Source organism: Rhodnius prolixus, unplaced genomic scaffold, assembly GCF_049639745.1.
Source record: "Rhodnius prolixus isolate KJV_2025 unplaced genomic scaffold, Rpr scaffold_6, whole genome shotgun sequence".
In the NCBI taxonomy this organism is placed as follows: domain Eukaryota; kingdom Metazoa; phylum Arthropoda; class Insecta; order Hemiptera; family Reduviidae; genus Rhodnius; species Rhodnius prolixus.
Window position 1 is genome coordinate 22,517,765 of NW_027411634.1, and position 20,086 is coordinate 22,537,850.

Below are 20,086 nucleotides of genomic sequence, written 5' to 3' on the forward strand. Positions count from 1 at the left end.
TATTTTTTCTTGGATCTAGTTTTCAAATTTTTCATCCCTGATGTTGTATCTTTATTTTTAGCGGAGTTACGGCTAAAAACCCAATTGGGGTTTCATGTGGACCACTGGTTTTGAAAATGATCATGAAAACTACATACAAAACTGTGAAAAATGACGTTGACCCCGTTTCGATATCCCTAATATTAGTCGAGATATTTAAGATCAAAGTTACAATTTTATCTATTCGAGAACGGTTTTCGATATTAATTTTCCACCAGAAATGCACGTTTTAGGAGGTTCTCTGACTACAAAAAATGTTATTTGTGACGCAAAGAACAATAATAGTGATAATTGAAGATTTTAAAACATGTACTGTCATGTAATGGTTGTGGGTGAATCAGGATAAATTTGTTTTAACATCAAATAAAAGCAACCATCACATCATTTTAATGTACTCAGTATGCAAGACTTCTTGACCTACGATTGCGGTAAGAATGTCTTGCCAGGGTGTTGGTCTAGTCGTCAAGAGCGTAGCTTTGTAAGTGGGAGGTCCCCAGTTTGAATCCCAAGTATGACTACATTTTTTTAAAAAAAGTATTAATATTTTTTAAGTAATAAGAATGACTGCAAACGCGGGATTCGAACTGGGATCTCCCACTTACAAATCCACGCTCTTGACCACTAGACCACTCCCGCCCCTCCCTGGCAAGATATTCTTACCGTAATCATAGGTCAAGAAGTCTTGCCTACAGGGTACATTAAAATGATGTGATGGTTGCTTTTATTTAATGATAAAACAAATTTATTCTGACTCACCCACAACCATTACATTGCACTACATGTTTTAAAATCTCCAATTCTTATTAATTTGGTTCTTTGCGTCTCAAATAACATTTTTTGCAATCAGAGGACCTCCTAAAACGTGTATTTCTGGTTGAAAATTAATATTGAAAACCGTTTACGAGTTGATAAAATAGTAAATTTGATCTTAAGTATCTCAACAAATATTAGGGATATCAAAACGGGGTCAACGTCATTTTTCACAATTTTTTATTTAGTGTTCATAATTATTGTCAAAACCAGTGGTCCTTATGAAACCCCAATCGGGTTTTTGGCCGTAACTCCGCCAAAAATAAAGATACAGCATAGGAGGTGGAAAATTTGAAAACTAGACCAAATAAACATATAGTTTACTTCGTGGGCTTTTTCGAAATTTCGCTTTCCTAAAAAGTTATTAGCGATTGGCGCGTTTTAAATGGATCACCCTGTATAAAACGGGTTGGGCACTTGCAACGGGATTAGGCGAGAATAGTATTCCAATACCAAGTTTTAAGTGGTAGAAACCAGAGAGCATGAAAAGAGTAAAGTCCAGGTCGAGATGGAGGGATTGAGCTAGAAAGACAGAAGATTAGAAAGAAATGGAGAGAAAAAAGGCTTCTTTTTTTTTTGACAGGAATCACAAATGTGGTAAAAACCCTAAATGGGGAAAAATAATTTCCCTTTTTTTCACTTTTACTTTTTCAGGAACATAAAAAGAGCACACAGGGTTTTTATTTTCTCCTCCAGCATTCAAGGCTTATCGCTTGTAGAGTCTCATGGAGAACACATTACCTCGTGTAGATTGTGGTTCTTTGCAATGGATATGTCTAGAAGAGAAACTACTTTAAAAAAACTTCTATTTAACGAATTTGAAAAGGTAGTCACTACAATGAGACATGTAAAGCTAGCTATTGTAAAGATTCAATTTGAGAGTTGTAGGAGCATTAAAGTTTTCTATGGAATAGGATAAGATGCCTTCTGTGGCCCTTTCCTTTAGGATACAAGCCTCGCCATTAATAATGGTCCGTACCATGGTACTTTACAAAGAGCAAAAAAAAAGGTGTGAATAGATGAAAGATTAGGATTATTGTTTTTCATTCATTTTGGTGACTGATTCAATAGTTTCAATAGGATGAAAAAAATAATTGCCATTTCTTGAACAGACAAGACAGAAGACACACCAACCCTGTAATGTAAAATATATTACTTTGTAAACTAGCCCTGAAGATGACCTAGTCCCTAGGTCGAAAGCTCGGCAGAATAAATAATGTATCACGTCTGAAATGGCAATTATTTTTTCATCCTATTGAGAATTCTTATTATTTTATTTCTCGATAGTCACTACATCTTATTTACGATAGATTGAATCGGTTATTGCAGAAACAACTCATGTTACAAAATCACGATTTTTTAGGTGACTGCAGAAACAACACTTGTACAGCACATGAGTTCTTTCTGTACTAAATGATATACGAGGGTCGTTTGAAAAGTCCGTGCAAAGTCAGAGAGATAGCACTACTGGCGCGTATCGAGGTTATGTTTAGTTAGTAGCATCTCTTGGAAGAACGCACGCCAAGTTTCAGCCAGATCGGTCTATTTCTTTGTGTTTGGCATTCGTTTGAATCGAGGAAGTCGAGTGATTCTCAAATAATGGACGAAAAAGAATTTCGTGTGTTGATTAAACACTACTTTATGAAAGGCAAAACGCCTGAGGAGACTAAAGAGAAGCTTGATAAACATTATGGTGACTCTGCACCTTCGATTAGAACAGTTTATAAGTGGTTTCAAAATTTTCGGAGTGGCCATATGGGCACAAGTGACGCTGAACGTTCTGGACGCCCTGTTGAGGTTACTACTCCAGAAATCATTGATAAAATCCATGATATGGTGATGGATGACAGAAGAGTGAAGGTGCGTGAGATTGCTAGTGCTGTGGGCATCTCGAATGAACGGGTACATAATATTTTGCATCAACATTTGGACATGACAAAGCTATCCGCAAGATGGGTGCCGCGATTGCTCACGCTTGACCAAAAACGAAATCGTGTGAAGTGTTGCAAGGACGGTTTGCAGCTGTTCCAGAAGAATCCGCAGGACTTTAAGCGTCGTTTCGTCACTGTGGATGAAACATGGATACATCACTACACTCCTGAGACCAAAGAACAATCTAAACAATGGGTTACCAAGGGGGAATCTGCGCCAAAAAAGGCGAAGACCGTTCCTTCGGCCGGAAAGATTATGGCGACTGTCTTTTGGGATTCGCAAGGAATAATCCTCATCGACTATCTGGAAAAGGGTAAAACTATTACAGGTGCATATTATTCATCGTTATTGGACCGTTTGAAAACCGAGCTGCAAGAAAAACGCCCACGATTGGCCCACAAAAAAGTCCTTTTCCATCACGACAACGCACCAGCTCACACCTCAACAGTTGTGGTCGCAAAATTAATGGAAATAGGGTTCCAACTCGTTTCACATCCCCCCTATTCTCCAGACTTGGCTCCCTCGGACTACTATTTGTTCCCCAATATGAAGAAATGGCTGGCGGGAAAAAGATTTTATTCAAACGAGGAGGTGATTGCAGAAACGAATGGCTATTTTTCAGACTTGGACAAATCCTATTATTCGGAAGGGATCAACAAACTAGAGCAGCGTTGGACGAAGTGTATAAGCCTAAAAGGAGACTATGTTGAAAAATAAAAAAGATTTACCCCAAAAAATTAAGTAGTTTTTATTTTTGCACGGACTTTTCAAACGACCCTCGTATTTACGCGGCCGTTAAGACTATTTAAAGTACTGCAGATGTGTTATTTGTGCACTAAAATGTGCGTTTCTGGCTCAAATTATGAAATAATGTAAAAAAACAAAAACCAAAATGGCCGAAATGTCACATGTGTTGTTTCTGCAATAACCGATTCAATTAGATATGTTAATAGTATGAACAAAAGAGTATTTCGACCCATTTTTTTTTTCAACCTCTTTGCGGAAAAATTAATTTTAGGAAGGTTTCAAAAATGTTATTAAGAGAATTGTACTAGTTGGCCTTCTAATAAAACACCGAGTAATATTCAGACATTTTTACTGAAATTCAAAGTTCAAAGAAATTAATTATTTTCTAAATTAGTTTTCAAGGAAAATCCACATTTTTAACAGAACTTTAAGAAATCAAAGCAGAAAACATGATAGCCGAGTTGGTTAAAGGCCTTCAAATTAGCCTTCAAAGCTTAAATTGTATTGTTACTGGGTACTGGGTTCGATTCCCTGGGAGTCTAGGCTTTAGATTTTCATTTAAAGTAGTTAATAAAAGAAATTTCACAACAAATGATTGGTAATTATAACAAGTTAAGCCTGCTGGAAAATGTTGGCATTACTTTACTTTTAATTAAATTAAAATTTAATTTAACCTATTCTTGAGTACTGCTCTGCATTATGGTCTTCTTATCACAAAACTTACGTCAACAAACTTGAATCACTTCAAAGGAGATTCCTAAGATTGCTCTGGTATCGAGAGACAAAAGCCATGACGGAAGTACCGTAAGATGACATAATGGAATTTACTGGTTTAAGAACTTTACAGTTTCGAAGACAAGCCACGGACTTAATTTTTATTTTCAAAATTCTAAATAATAATATTAACTGTCCTGAACTGTTGTCATTGTTAAATTTTCACTTGCCAACAAACAGTACTAGACAAAGACAAGTGTTTTCTAAAGTGTGCCATGGTACTAATTGTCGTAAGTTCAGTTATTTTCCAAGAGTTGCGGATCAAGTTAATCATCTACCCGCTGATATATTTGATATATTAAAGCAATTTGTAATTGTTATTTTATATATGTATATCAACCTCCGGCAGACGGTTTTCCATTGCCATAGAATACTTTTCTTTTCATTTTTTATGTTTGTATTAGAATTTCTTTTCAAATAAAGTATTATTATTATTATTATATATTATTATTATTATATTTGATATATTCAACACCAACATGATCGAGTTGAAACATTTGTTAAATAGCTGATTTTGCGGTGATTGGTACTGGGGAAAACTTACCGGTTATTTGTGATATTAAGATTTATTAATTGAGTAAAGTTTATCTATTTTTAAGGTATATTTTATAGTACATATTGTGAAGTATTTTTATCTATTAAGTAAATTATGTGTATATATTATTTCTATTTTATTTTCATTTCTATTTTACGATATATATATGTATAAATGTATAATATATGTATATTCTATAATTATTATATATTGAGTTATTATTAAATGTTATTTTAAATTATATTTCTTTGTAACTGGGTGATTGCCCGTTTTGTAAATAAATTAATTAATTAATTAAAAAGTTCCAAGAAAAAAATACTTCTAGACAGTTCTGGAAGAAGGTAAGTTTAATCTTACTTTAAGAAATTTAAGCGCATTAAATGACTGATTACTAGTATACCTAGATAAGTATTCATAAGTATAAAATTAAAATCTGAGTTAAAGTGAATAAATTCTGAAGTTTTCCAATGAATTTTTGCGCACAAAATAGTTTTTGTAACCTTCATTTGATAAATATGTCAATTGAGTGTTTAATATCAGACATTGAATTTTTTTTGTTCCTTTATCCAGTAAATATTGTTGCTAAGTTTTCAAATATATTATATATCGGTTAATAAAGAAAGCTTGCCTTAAAAATATTAGCACAATCGAATCTACTTTAGTGATATTATAAAATAGAAACATTACTTACTTGTCTTTCTGTTCTTGTAATTGAAGGAAATAGATGTGTAATGTGATTAAGTAATGAAGTCTAGTTAGATGCAATAGTAACAAGTATCGTATAAAATAACTAGGCACTGTACACTGTGTCAAACTGCCGAGAAGAGCTTGTGCAACACACTGGCCTGTCTATCTCACACTATCTACTCAATATCACTTCTATGTGGTGGTAGGGAAAGTAAGGAAAAGAGATAGAAACAACTGTAGTAAGAGATAACAACAGGGAGAGGGAAGATTGTGTATAATAAAGTGAATGTATAATAAATTTAGTATAGGGAAGGGTGATCACATATGGCCAATAATAAAGACCTTCAAGAAATATCTTATGAAGGTCGTGGCCAGATATTAAAGTTTATTTTTTTCAATTTTTTTTTTTTATCCGGTTTTAAAACAAGGTTCTACTAATTTATTTGTATTTCCTTATAAATATATATAAAATTATATCAATTTCTTAACTTTCACTAGATTCATTTAGAATGTGGAGTGGCAGAGTTATTTCTGTTCAATAATCTATTGCTCAGCTCTACTGAGAGTCTTAATGCCTTTATGGGATAAGTATTACCTTATAACTGTAATGCCATAAGTCTGGGTTTTGAATCCAACAAGTGATATTGTAGAAATATTGGAATCGTGCAGATTTTAATTCTTATCGTCAGAAATACACATTTTGAAGTGTGAATTTAAAAAATTGTTTTGACGTGAATACGTCTTTAAATTTGCTATCATATGGAGGCAATCCAAAAGACCTAATGATAACAAAATCGGGGGATACAGTTTGGCATTATAGTTTCGAATCTATCGTCTACATCCAAAATTAAATTAGCCCACTGGATAGCTAAAGGATCAAAGAATTCATTACGATAAGCGAGCACTGTGACGCATCGTGCGCGGTGGAGGGGGAAGCGCCGCCATTTTGAGATCATTTTGCTGCGTATCGAGATTTGCATTTAGTAGTAACTTTTGACTCGGAGAGCGGATCAACGACGGTGTCAGTACATCTGCAGCTGGGGCGGTTGAAATTATGCAAGTGGCTGATGAAATCGCTTCTACATCGACAACGGACTGTATAGGCTTGCCACCACTGGGCAGAGACAGGCGAAGGAGATTATTAAAGGCTATTCGTCGAGGCTGACTGCAGAATTAATCCGTCAAGGCCGTGGGGCTATAAGGATGATTGTAGGCCTGTATTTGTGTATAAAAAATAAGTAAGGATTTACAAAAATAAGGATTTAAATTAAGGAAATAAATTCATTCAATTATTATTTCGGAGGAAGCTGGATAGAAAGAGGATAACTGAATGGACGGGATTTAAAGATAGAAAGGGTAGGAGCATGACGGACAGATGATGGTAAGGATTTCCAGAGAGAGGTAGCACGTATAAGGAAGGATTTGTCAAAGGATGAGGTACGGTGTGAGGGAATATAGAGATCAGAGGATCGAGATCTAGTATTGCGGGAATGGTTCGAGGATTTGAACTTGAAGAGTTGGAAATTATAAGAATGGTCTTTGAGATTGGATAACTTTGAAAAAGAAATGAAGCCAAAAAATACCGGCGGTAGTACACAGGAAAAAGCCACTTCACAACTCATCATAGTAGTGCGAAATGCGAGAGTCTCTGGGGAATACTGAAAATAAATCTTATGAAGCAGTTCCTGAGGCGCTTGAGCTTAGCTTCAATATCCACCAGAAAGACCGGGCCATACACTAAGCAACCATAGTGGAAATGGGGGAAAATAAGAGCAGGAAACTAGGCGCCACGGTAGCCGAGCGGTTAGAGACGAGACCTGCGAAGCTAATATGTATTGTGGTACTGGGTTCGATTCCCGGTCTTAGGCCTTGGATTTTATTTAATGGTTAATAAAAGAAATTTACAGTTAAATATGTTCGCTAGTCGCCTCCGTCCACGACACCTAATTGGTAGTTGAACGTTAAGCCCCGCCTGAAAAAATAGGCGATTACTTTACTTTTACTTTAAGAGAGGAAACTAGGAGTTGCTGGGTCCTTAATTGGTGCCGGAAACTATTTAAACTGCTTTAGGATGTGGATGGAGTGTGAATTAAGGAGGTCTCATGCATTTAATAGATCTAAGTAAGAGGTCAGGATTAATTTGTGAGAAAGGATAAGAAGAGAAAAATTTTCGGAGAGAATATTGGAGGATTTACTATATATTAGTTTATTTCCTGGTTGGCTTAATTAAAACATAAAAAAAAAAAGCTCTCGCTGATTTTCAAAGGATTTCGGAATGCGGAAAAGGATATGAGTGAATGTGGGGCGATTATTAGAATAGCCATAGTTCAGTGAGGAAAGGCCAGTTTGCTTCATTAAATGCGTTCCTAAATCTGACTAACAGAGTTATACTTTCTATCTGGGTAAATGAGACATTTCCTGTTTTATGTACTCATGAGTTCTAAGTAAGCCTTTTATCGAGGATTCCCCAAGGCAACGGCTGACATCAGAGACAGGAAGAGAACTCTCGACGTAGTACAGTGGAGAAGAAATAATTCTTCAAAGAAAAATAGAAGGTTTTCGTTTGTTGACGTTCAATTAAAGTGTGCCAACTTAAGAAATTAATTTATAAAAATCATTTCCTCTGAATATAATTTTGATAATAAAAAATCTTTGAGAGAATGTTATTGTTCAAAAATCACTTTTTCTGTTTGCTAAAAACGGAAAAATACATTTTTATTATTAAAATTTTGAATAAATATTCAGAAAAAAAGAATGCCGTATTATGTTGTAAAAAGAAGCAAGAAGTTTCGGAGATTCAATAGCAGCAAATTAAAAACCTGGCATAGTTGTCAAATTTTTGACAAATATTCTCCACTTTTATGGTTAGCCCTGTTCAAAAACTTTTCATTTTTGTATTGCCCATGTACGGATGAAGGTCTCCAGTACTTTAAGGTGATCTTTAGAAAGGATAACTGCCCTTATACACCAAATGTTGCAGCCTTAATCTGTTCTTAAATCATGACCTTTTTCCCCTCAAAGTGCAGTTTTAAAAGACTGTCTTGGAATGGTTAGGCCATCCATTTTCGACAAATTTCCTTCTTAAAAGCGATTAAAGCTTCCTTTGGCCAAATCCTCGGTAGTGATTGGGTAAGCTTGAAATGTTCACATTTCTATTGCTTTTAACACTGCATTGCCAAAGCTCGAACTTAGTCAGTTATTGCCAATGTGGAGCCATATTGACTCTAAAATTTAGTTTTATCTTTTTTTTAAATTGATTTCAATTTTAATAATAAAATTTGCTTTAAAGGATGAGAAAGAATAGGAATTAAGAACGAATAAACAAATTTTGTCCACAAATCGGCTTTAACATTTCACGCAGAAGGAATTAACTTCAACTTAGGATCGCAGTAATTTCAGTATTTTCTAGAACCCTGACTGGACTGCCTTCTGATCAGGGACATTTTCATTTTTTTAATTACATTCACTATTTTTTTCAATTAAGTCAAGTATTAGTTTAAATATAAATTTAATAGAATATACAGGGTGTCCCAAGCTATATGGATAACGACTTTTTCTCGGAAACTAAGATAGCTAGAAAAAAAACTAAAAAACACGTGTTCCCTTAGTTTTTTGTTAGAAATCCAAATTTAATTTGTAATTTTTTTTCGGTGCTTCCAGAAGCAAGATACAGGCACCAACTTCATTTTTTCAAATGGGGAGGTGTGGTTTTTATTTCAGAAATAGATTCCTCTATTTTTTTAAAGAAACTTTTACTTGAACGGTTTTTTTCTGTGAGCGATATTTTAGAAGTTATGAATGAAAACATGATTCTTATAAGAAATGTCAAAATGATAATATTATAACGGTTTTTTGATTGAATAAGAAGAAAAGTACTATTTTATCATAAATTTTACACCTCATTAATATTGCAGATCATGCTCGAAATGGCCTCCACAATTAGAGATGCATAGACATGCACTTTCCTGCCAATTGCCCCTTACTGCCAAAGAAGTACATTCGGCTTTAACCGAGTTACAGGCATCTATTATTCTCTGCTTTAGTTCATCTACAGATGCAATCCCTGCTTGATTCTGATACCTAGATTTAGAAATGCTTTTAGATAAGCAGAAATAAGGAAAGAAAGAAAAAAGTTATGAATAATCACCTTGTTTTTCAGGTATCCCCAAAGGAAATAGTCCGTAGGTGTCAAATCTGGTGAACGAGATGGCCACTGAATCGTCCCCCATGTCGATATAATACCATGAGGCATGTAAAGAGATATCTCGATAGTCAATTTGATGGGCATGTTATATCGACACGGGGGCTATTCAGTAGCCACCTCTCTCACAGGACTTGACACCTATGGACTATTTCCTTTGGGGATACCTGAAAAACAAGGTGATTATTCATAACTTTTTTCTTTCTTTCCTTATTTCTGCTTATCTAAAAGCATTTCTAAATCTAGGTGTATCAGAATCAAGCCGGAATTGCATCTGTAGATGAACTAAAGCAGAGAATAATAGATGCCTGTAAGTCGGTTAAAGCTGAACCTATTTCTTTGGCAGTAAGGGGCAGGAAAGTGCATGTCTATGCATCTCTAATGGTGGAGGCCATTTCGAGCATGATCTGTAATATTAATGAGGAGTAAAATTTATGATAAAATAGTACTTTTCTTCTTATTCAATCAAAAAACCGTTATAATATTATCATTTTGACATTTCTTATAAGAATCATGTTTTCATTCATAACTTCTAAAATATCGCTCACAGAAAAAAACCTTTCGAGTAAAAGTTTCTTTAAAAAAATAGAGGAATCTATTTCTGAAATAAAAACCCCACCTCCCCATTTGAAAAAATGAAGTTGGTGCCTGTATCTTGCTTCTGGAAGCACCGAAAAAAATTTACAAATTAAATTTGGATTTCTAACAAAAAAACTAAGGGAACACGTATTTTTTAGTATTTTTCTAGCTACCTTAGTTTCCGAGAAAAAGTCGTTATCCATATAGCTTGGGACACCCTGTATATTCTATTAAATTTATATTTAAACTAATACTTGACTTAAGAACTGCTCATGTTGCAAAAGCATGATGGTGGCGCAAATTCCATTCTACCATTAGTTAGTAATTAAAAGTACTTCAACAGTTTTATCACTAACATAATATTATCTTGAATTTAATGAGTTGCTGAATTGCTAACAAATGAGCTCAAAGTATTTTCTCAAAAACCACTTCTGTTCTTGTTTTCAGACTTAGTATCATAAACCCCTCAAATGATAAAGCTTTAAACTTTACTGTGACTAGTGCGTACCATCGTGTAATTTTAATGAGAATTACGAATTTAGGAAGCTAAAATTCCGTGATTCCTTTTAGAAAGATTTGATTGGAAGAGTAAAGCACTTTTAGGAGATTTTTTTAATATAGTTTTCATAGACGGAACAGAATTAATACAACATCTGGAGTTTGCAGTCTTTAGCAATTGAATTTGTTGAATTAATAAAACCGCTTCAAAATTAGGAGCTGCATGTAAATGATAAAAACATCGATAAATCATGGTAGAAGCTGGAAAAATGTAAAGATTTGGAAATCATGTTTTTAAGACAGCATGAATGTTAAGAATTTGAAACCAACTGAGTTAAGGTCTTAGTGTATCTTATACACAGGGTAACCATGGCTACATGCTCCACCCACTTTTTTTTTAAACGGCGGGAAATTTCGAAAAAATAAAAAACACATATTTAATCATTTTTAGTCTAGTTTATTTTCAGTGATTGACCCAGTTTTTTAAACCCCTTTATCTCGAGATACAGCATCCAACTTTGTTTTTCAAATTGAACGTTATATTTTTATAGTATTTGAGCTCCTAAAAAGAAATTTTTTGAAATCGGTTAGGTTTTTCAAAAGTTATGATAATTTAAAATATGAAAAAAAAAAATTCAGTTTACTGTCAAAATTACGTTATTTTTTTTAAAGAATCTGTTCAAACAGGGCACAATCAACGGATAGGCAAGCCAAAGCTCTGGACTCCCACGCTTTGCTTGTAGCAGCACTTATGGTGGCGAAGTCAAGATCTAGGCAGGCTAGAGTTGTTTGACGTTCAGGTTGTTTATTCTACAAACGTTTGGTGTGGAGTTTTAGGAAATCAACTAATCAGCCCATACTTCTGCAGAGAGAACTTAACTAGGTGCAAGGTATCTAACTTTAAGAGACATTTTGCCAGTTCTGCTTGAAGATGTTCCTCCACAACGTCGGCTAGATATGTATTTTCAATAAGATGGTTGCCCGGCACATAATGCGAGAGTTGTTCGAGGTTACCTGGACAGAAGTTTCCATGAAAAGTGTTTAGGGACTCATTGTCCCATCCAATGGCCACCTCGATCTCTGGACTTAACCCCTATGGACTATTTTTTGTGGGAAGTCTAAAAAATAAAGTGTACAGTAACCTTAATCCCGTGGCTTCAGTCGATGATCTGGAACGTCGAATAACTCTAGCCTGCCTAGATCTTGACTTCGCCACCATAAGTGCTGCTACAAGCAAAGCGTGGCAGTCCAGACATTTTGCTTGCCTATCCGTTGGTTGTGCCCAGTTTGAACAGATTCTTTAAAAAAAAATAACGTAATTTTGACAATAAACTGAAATTTGTTTTTCATATTTTAAATTACCATAACTTTTGAAAAACCTAACCGATTTCAAAAAAATTTTTTGGTTGCTTTTAGGAGCTCAAATACTATAAAAATATGCAAAAAAAAAAAAATGTAACGTTCCATTTGAAAAACAAAAGTTGGATGCTGTATCTCGAGATACAAGGGTTTTAAAAAATGGGTCAATCACTAAAAATAAACTAGACTAAAAATGATTAAATACGTGTTTTCTATTTTTTCGAAATTTCCCGCCGTTTAAAAAAAAAGTGGGTGGAGCATGTAACTCTGGTCACCCTGCATAATGTCTCGGTCTCGGTCACTCAAATCTCGGTCTCATTCTCGGTACCGAGACCGAGATCGAGACCGAGATTTGTGTCGATTCTCGTGCAGCATTAGAGAGGCCAAACTATAACCATGAATTGGCTAAAACCTTTGTTGGTGGTTGTTAGTAAAAAGTAAAGTAATCGCCTATTTTTTCATGCAGGTTCTACGTTCAATTTCCAATTAGGTGCCGTGGACGGAGGCGACTAGCAGACATACTTTATTGTAAATTTCTTTTATTAACCATTAAATAAAAATCCAAGGTCTAAGACCGGGTAATCGAACCCAGTACCACAATACATATTAGCTTCACAGGTCTCGCCTCTAACCGCTCGGCTACAGTGGAGCCTTTTATTTTTTAGAAAATACAAATGTTTAAACCTTTCACCATGAATAAATGAATGGTCAGGTTAAACATTTTCTATTTAATTGTAGCTTTTTTAAATTACGCTAGCCAAATAGATAGTAAAAATACTCACACAAAAACAAGAACGAGAGTTTTAGATTAAGTTGGAGGGAATTCCTATGACCCACTTTGTGCATACAGGAAATTCCACTGAAAATTTGACTTCAGAAATTAGACAGTTGATCCTTCCGCTTATTGCGTTAATAAGAAAAGAAGAAACGCAATTAAAATAATTATTTTCCGAGTACCAACTGACTAGAAAATCCGGAGCACAGATGGGATGTGACGTATTAATTAAATTCCCTCACCCTCACCCAAGCTAAACATTATGTCGAAAGTTCAATAATTACATTTTACATTATATATTAATTTTAGCTGTAAAATAATTAATAAACAAAAACTTCCTAATCTAGAAATTTAATTTAACAAGCGAAACAAAGATAACAAGGAAAATAATAAAACGTGACTAAATACATAATTTCTCTGAGAGAACTGTCAGCCAAGAAACGTAGGCAACAGATTGCGTTAAACCTAACTTTGCCACCTTCATTCATCTGTTAAATTCTCTTGATCATAGGGCCAAGATTCTGTGTTCTCAAAGTGTACATAAAAAAGAACTATAAGGACTGTCACAATAGGGAAAAATTAAACTGGAAAAATAATGACAGAATGAAAGAATTTGTGATATTGTGAGCACTGTCTGTATTTTTCCACAATTTGGTACTACTCCTCCGTGTGGTACTACTTCTCCATTTGGTACTACTTCTCCATTTGGTATTACTCCTCCATTTGGTACTGCTTCTCCATTTGTTACTACTTCTCCATTTGGTACTACTCCTCCGTGTGGTACTACTTCTCCATTTGGTACTACTTCTCCATTTGGTATTACTCCTCCGTGTGGTACTACTTCTCCATTTGGTACTACTTCTCCATTTGGTACTACTTCTCCATTAGGTATTACTCCTCCTTTTGGTATTACTTCTCCATTTGGTACTACTTCTCCATTTGGTATTACTCCTCCATTTGGTATTACTCCTCCATTTGGTATTACTCCTCCATTTGGTACTGCTTCTCCATTTGGTACTACTTCTCCATTTGGTACTACTTCTCCATTTGGTACTACTTCTCCATTTGGTACTACTCCTCCATTTTATACTACTTCTCCATTTGGTACTACTTCTCCATTTGGTACTACTCCTCCATTTTATACTACTTCTCCATTTGGTACTACTTCTCCATTTGGTATTACTCCTCCATTTGGTACTGCTTCTCCATTTGGTACTACTTCTCCATTTGGTATTACTCCTCCATTTGGTACTGCTTCTCCATTTGTTACTACTTCTCCATTTGGTACTACTTCTCCATTTGGTATTACTTCTCCATTTGGTATTACTCCTCCATTTGGTATTACTCCTCCATTTGGTACTACTTCTCCATTTGGTACTACTTCTCCATTAGGTATTACTCCTCCTTTTGGTATTACTTCTCCATTTGGTACTACTTCACCATTTGCTACCATTTCGAAATTATATTCTATGTTTTATGTATGTTTAAAGAGAGGTAATTATATTGCTTCCACTCAAAAAAAAATTCCACAATCAAAAATATGATTTTACTGAAAGATTTTTCACATTTCCTGGACTTTTCAAAATAAGCTTCTACTAGCTTCTCTTAACAACGTATTTTGTAAAAAAAAAATACACAGATCTTTAAAGTCGATTTGAATAATTTTTGCAGGAAAAAATTGATTTTAGGCATTCTGAGGAATGGGAAAAAATTAAATGTGTTTTAAAATTTGGATTAAAAAAAAAAAAATAAAATAGGATAAGTTAGAACCTTGAAAATTGCTACAGGACAAAAGTCGAGAGATTGTTGACGCAAGATATTAATGTTTCTGCTAAATGCGAAGTATCCGATCGAGTAAGCCATTTAAGTGCTAATCCCCCCCAAGCTTAAGACGTCAGCTTTAGTAGAAAACGTCACTATATTTCTACTTCAAGATGTGCCCTTAATCGTAGTATCGTGGGAAAAAATATCAAGTAATCATTGATGATTGTAATTTAGAGGGCGGTTAATAACAATAGTACAATCATTAATTTGAATTATTAACTAGCGATTACTTAATGATTCTAACAGAGAAAGATATGTACATTAATACATTAAATAAACATTCATTTGTTTATTTATTTTTTCACGAACCAAAGCTCTAATTACAATAATGTATTAGTTGTTACTAAAAAACTGATATATCGATATAAACTGTTTTTAAAAAAACTTTGCAGAAGGCAAGAAAAGATAAATGAAAGATTAAAAGTAATTTCAAGTACATCGAAAAAGTGTAATGCATTCAAAATAATTTAATGCCTAAATTACTGAAATTAATGGATTTCACTTGACTTTACTAAATCGAAAACTTCTTCATTTATTAATTTCTTGACTGCTGTGGTAAAATGCCTAAATTTCTAGTTGAATATATCAAAATCTTTTACATAATTGGTTAGTTCAAGTCATAGATACGCTTAGTGGTGCATTCTGGTGTTACATAATTACACTTGTATCACTTGTAATGCGAAAAGATTTTCCAAATCTGATAAATTTGAATGGAAAATAGAAATTAATTAAACTGAACAGATGGTAACAATCTGACTTACTTGAATAATAATAGTTTTACACAATATTCACCAAAGAATTCTAGTAAATTACAAGGAGAGCAGTTTTTTTACTCATGTAGGAGCTCACTGAGAGAAAGCTATCATTTATTCTCTTAGCTCTTAACAAAAATTTATAGTTTCGGTAGGCACTAACAAAAAAATCTCTGTTGTCCCACGGGGTTAGTTCAAATATTTTTCAGTCTAAGACAAGAGAAGAGAAAATGATCTCTTCATTGCTATCTGATTGCGTTGCGAACACCAATGTACGTTGCTCAAGGAGAGGTTTCTTTACCAACCAAAACTGTAAGAGCTCAGCACAATTAGCCGCCTGCTTTGGCCGCAGAACCAGCGGTTACTGGATTCTCCTAACCTAATCTTATCCTAACAAAGGTCATACTCAGCAGTGTCTAATAAATATAGTATGTTTGTATTGTAAGCGTTTTCAATTAATATTGATTATGGATATTATTACGAGTACATACCTGTACATTTCCAAACATTTCAATTATATGTAAATAAATAATTATCTTCTTATCTGCGCAGGCTATATAAATTAACAATTTGATAAACTAAATAATACAAAATCAATCTTTTTTGCAATCTAAGAAAAACTTACAGATTAAGAAGTTGAGTATAAGGGTTGATAAAACGACAAAAGATTCACAAATCAGCAGGTACCTAACATTTCATTAATACTTCAACTCGTAATTTCAGCCATTTAGAAACGTACAAAAAAGCTTACGGGTTTCATTCAAATTTTATAACAATAATATCAAGAAGTACCCATTACAAGAAATACCCATTATTCCCAATTTTCTCTTTACCCTTACGTTATCAGTATCGAAAACGAGACATGAAGCAAGAAATTTTGTTTTTATTGAGAACATTTTTTATTGCATAATTTGATACTTTATTAAATACTTATTTTTATAGAAATTATTATCAATAAAGTATTGGCCAATCACAGTGAAAAAAGGAAGTATGAAAAGTGGGTTAGTTGAAGAGCCAATCAGAAGCGAGAACAGTTTACTAAACCACGCCTACCTACCTTGTATGTCACACCACGCCCCCTTTAGCCTGTATTAAAATGGAAGACCTGTATTTTTCATTTTTTCGACTTTCTATGGCTTTTGTAATATTTTATTATATTTTATTTTAATATATAACTACTACAATTAATGTTAAATAGGTGCTACTCTTTCGTGAACAAATATTTTGTATTGTATTTGAAAATGATCAGCATAAGGGCCTGAGACACCTAATCAATTCTAAACAATATTAATGAAAAATTATTGCAGGAAAATTAGGAAAATAATATTATTTTTATAAAATTTGAATAAAACACACAAGCTTTTACAGAAGTTTCTAAATGGCTGAAATTACGAACTGAAGTGTGAATGAAATGTTGGGTACTTGCTGATTTGTGTACCTTTTATCGGCTTAATCAACCCTTATACCTAACTTTTTAAACTGTAAGTTTTTATTAAATTCATTAAAAACAATTTGAGATCATTCCTTACAACACACTGTATAAGATGTTTAATATTAGTTGATTAGGAACTAGAACTCTAGTAAGTTTTGTAATTTTTTGCTTAAAAACTTTATAGAGAGCGTTCATCTCATAAATGAAGTTTGTCTAAACCTACCTTCTATTCACTTCAGAGCAATGTTAACTATTTGTTTCACTTCTCGGAAGGAAAAATGAAGAATTAAATAAAATAAAATCATTTTCACTCACCCTGAAATTAATTTTGTTCAATTTTTAAAAAAAGGCCAAGAGAAAACTATATATTTCAAGGAATACTAGTTTTACAATTACAATGAAAATTATATTTATTTTCTTGTATTTTAATAACAAGATACTAACCTTGAACATGATTCATTTTAGTTATAGCTGGTGTATAATTCCAAAAGTTTGAAATATGGAGCTAATTGGAGACTCAGAGACTGAGAAAAATACGATTAAAAATTAATAATATTAAAATTTCGAGACTAGTTGTCAAAGATACCATCCACAAACGGATTTACAACAATCCGTGCGTACTAAAAAGAATACTCAAAAAATGGGATAGTTGTTTACCAAAGGAGAGCAGGTGGTGTCCTAAAGCCTCGGACGCCATTCTGAAGTGGGTGTTGCTAGGACAAAAGTAATTACATTTACTTTACTTTTAAAAATACAGAAAATTAACTGTTTATATTAACTATTGCAGTAAGTAAATGTAAGGAAGGTCTGTCTTTTGTAAGGCTAACTTAAGAAGTCAAGTCCTAATTAGAAAATAAAATATTTAAGTCTATGACTTTAACTAAACATAGGTACATAAATAATGTAAACCTCTCTGAGTGCCAACCTATTGCACAGCGCGCGCTCCTTCTGATGCGCGCGCTCTCCTTGAGCTTCTGCACACACACACACACAATCACTCTCACACTCACACGACCATTCACACAGGAAGAGGGGAGGAAAAGCCACAGTTTTTAGAAATGATTTATTATAATGAATTACCTGTTATTCTAACATAAACATACACACACCTATATACAAAATCTCTCTCTACAATTACAGTTCTACAACATAAAAAAAACCCTGAAATGAAAAACACTAATAAACTAAAGAATATCCCTTATTATAAGTAAAACAAAATAAACCAAAACTTATTAACAAAACAATAATCTCTGATTAAATGAAAGGCGAGAGGTACTATTAACGAGAGTTAACGCCCGAACCCGGGTGAGTGGTTAGGAGCACACAGAGGGCTTTAGCTCGGAAGTAGCTCACCTCACGCCAAAGCAGCTCGTTATGTAATTCTCAGCAGCTCGTATGTAATTCTCAGCAGCTCCGTGGTCTTATCTCGGCAATGGCTCGCCACCTTCTGCCTCCGTCACTCCTCCCCACCACTCACCAGGGTTCTTACCTTATCGACCTCTGCCCTCTACCTACTTTTGTTATTTTTATTATTAGTCGCTTGACTTTCTTACTATTCCTGAACAATACCAACACTTTACACCATTCCCCCCTTTTGAAAAGTAGGGTATGTGTCAAATCCATCCTCTACTTTTACTTCCCCTATCTTCGTTTTCTTCATTTCTTGCTTCTTCTTGCTATCTTGGTCGGCCTTGGCAGACTGTTTTGATGTTGTGACGCCTGCTATCGTTTTCCTGTTTTCTGTGACTACGTGTCTCCATTTTTCGGTTGTCCCAGCGAGGATCGTGTACGCACCTTCCCGTTAAACCTTTTCGCCTTTTTCCTTCTGGATGCTCTGCCCCTCAGAGAGGTTTGCTTCTTTTGAAGGTTGCCCTGTCAAGCCGGTGCCACGTGCCTGTCCTGTTGTGAGTTTCCCTGCCGAAAGCTCCTCCCCTCAACTCCCTTTTCCCACTCAACCAAGTTCCCCACATTGTGTTCTACTAGAAGGGTATTCAATGGGGGGGGGGGTCCCGGTATGGTCATTCATTCCATTCATTCATCGCTCTCACTCGTTTCCCTTTGTCTTTGTCGTCTTCTGGGTCGTGTGTTCACCAGCGTGTATGGTGGCCTAATTGGTGAGGAAGGACCGTCCGCACCTGTCATCTCACGCCCTCTCAAATTATATGGGGACCGCTCTCGTTCATGTATAATCCGGCGACCGGGATGCCATGTTCGATCGGCCGGGTCTACGACTGTTTCTGGGGGTTCCCTTCCTCCTATGGTTTCTCTTGCTAAACCGCTGCGTTCTCTCGGGGAAGTCACTCTCCCGCTCCTACTCCCATTTCCGGCTGGATCGCTCGCCGTTCCCTCTTCGGTTTGCCTTGGGTCACTTTCGGAGCTAGTCGTCCCGCTATCACTTTCCTCGAAGGACTGCGCTCCCCTACCTGGAGGTAACGTTGCTGGTATATCCACTTCATTTTCTCGTTCTAATGCCGGTTTCAAACGATCCGCGTGAACTACATATCTACCCCCTGATTTGAGAGCCAACTCATAGGTCGTAGGGGCAATAACCTCGGTAATGACATGTGGTCCTGTCCATGGTTTATGAAACTTTTTTGCATGGTGACGGGGAACCGCTGGTTCTAATAAGTAAACCTTTTCTCCCCTTCCGAATACCCGTAACACCTTCCCGCGGTCATGGGCTCGGGTCCATCGTTCTCTGGCTTTTACATCCGTCTCCTTCGCATCTGCGTAGGCCTGTATCAGTTTTTCTTTTAGGGTCCGCGTGTATTCTTCTAGATCATGGTTTTTCTCCCTCAAAATATACGGATAATCGAATGGTAATTCCGGCTCCCGCCCATAAAATAAGTAATGCGGTGAGTATCCAGTGGATGAATGGATGGTGGTTCGGTAAGCCAATAATGCATAGGGAATCCACTCATCCCAATCCTGTCCATCCCGGCGAACATAATGGGCTAACGAATCTACTAGAGTGCGATGCAGACGTTCTATAATCCCATTACTTTGGGGATGATATGCTGTTGTTTGCAGCTTTTTGATTCTTAATTCTTGACACATCGCTTTGAAAAGTTGTGACACAAAGTTTGTCCCTCGATCCGTTAGAATGCACCTAGGTGCCCCATGTCTTAAAATAATCTCTTTC

General features: G+C 35.2%; 2 protein-coding genes across 2 annotated transcripts in view; one reads left to right on the forward strand and one right to left on the reverse strand.

The window, feature by feature from the left end:
* Positions 1 to 5,757, reverse strand: part of LOC141461080 (luciferin sulfotransferase-like) — a 62,426-nt gene extending 56,669 nt beyond the window's left edge. Inside the window, exon 1 of the mRNA XM_074141760.1 lies at positions 5,529 to 5,757. The gene's annotated coding sequence lies outside the window, so the exon portion shown is untranslated. The remainder of the gene's footprint in view (positions 1 to 5,528) is intronic.
* The window catches only part of LOC141461079 (cholecystokinin receptor type A-like), a 428,938-nt gene that overhangs the window by 260,800 nt on the left and 148,052 nt on the right, over positions 1 to 20,086 (forward strand). The gene's annotated exons all lie outside the window — the stretch shown is intronic.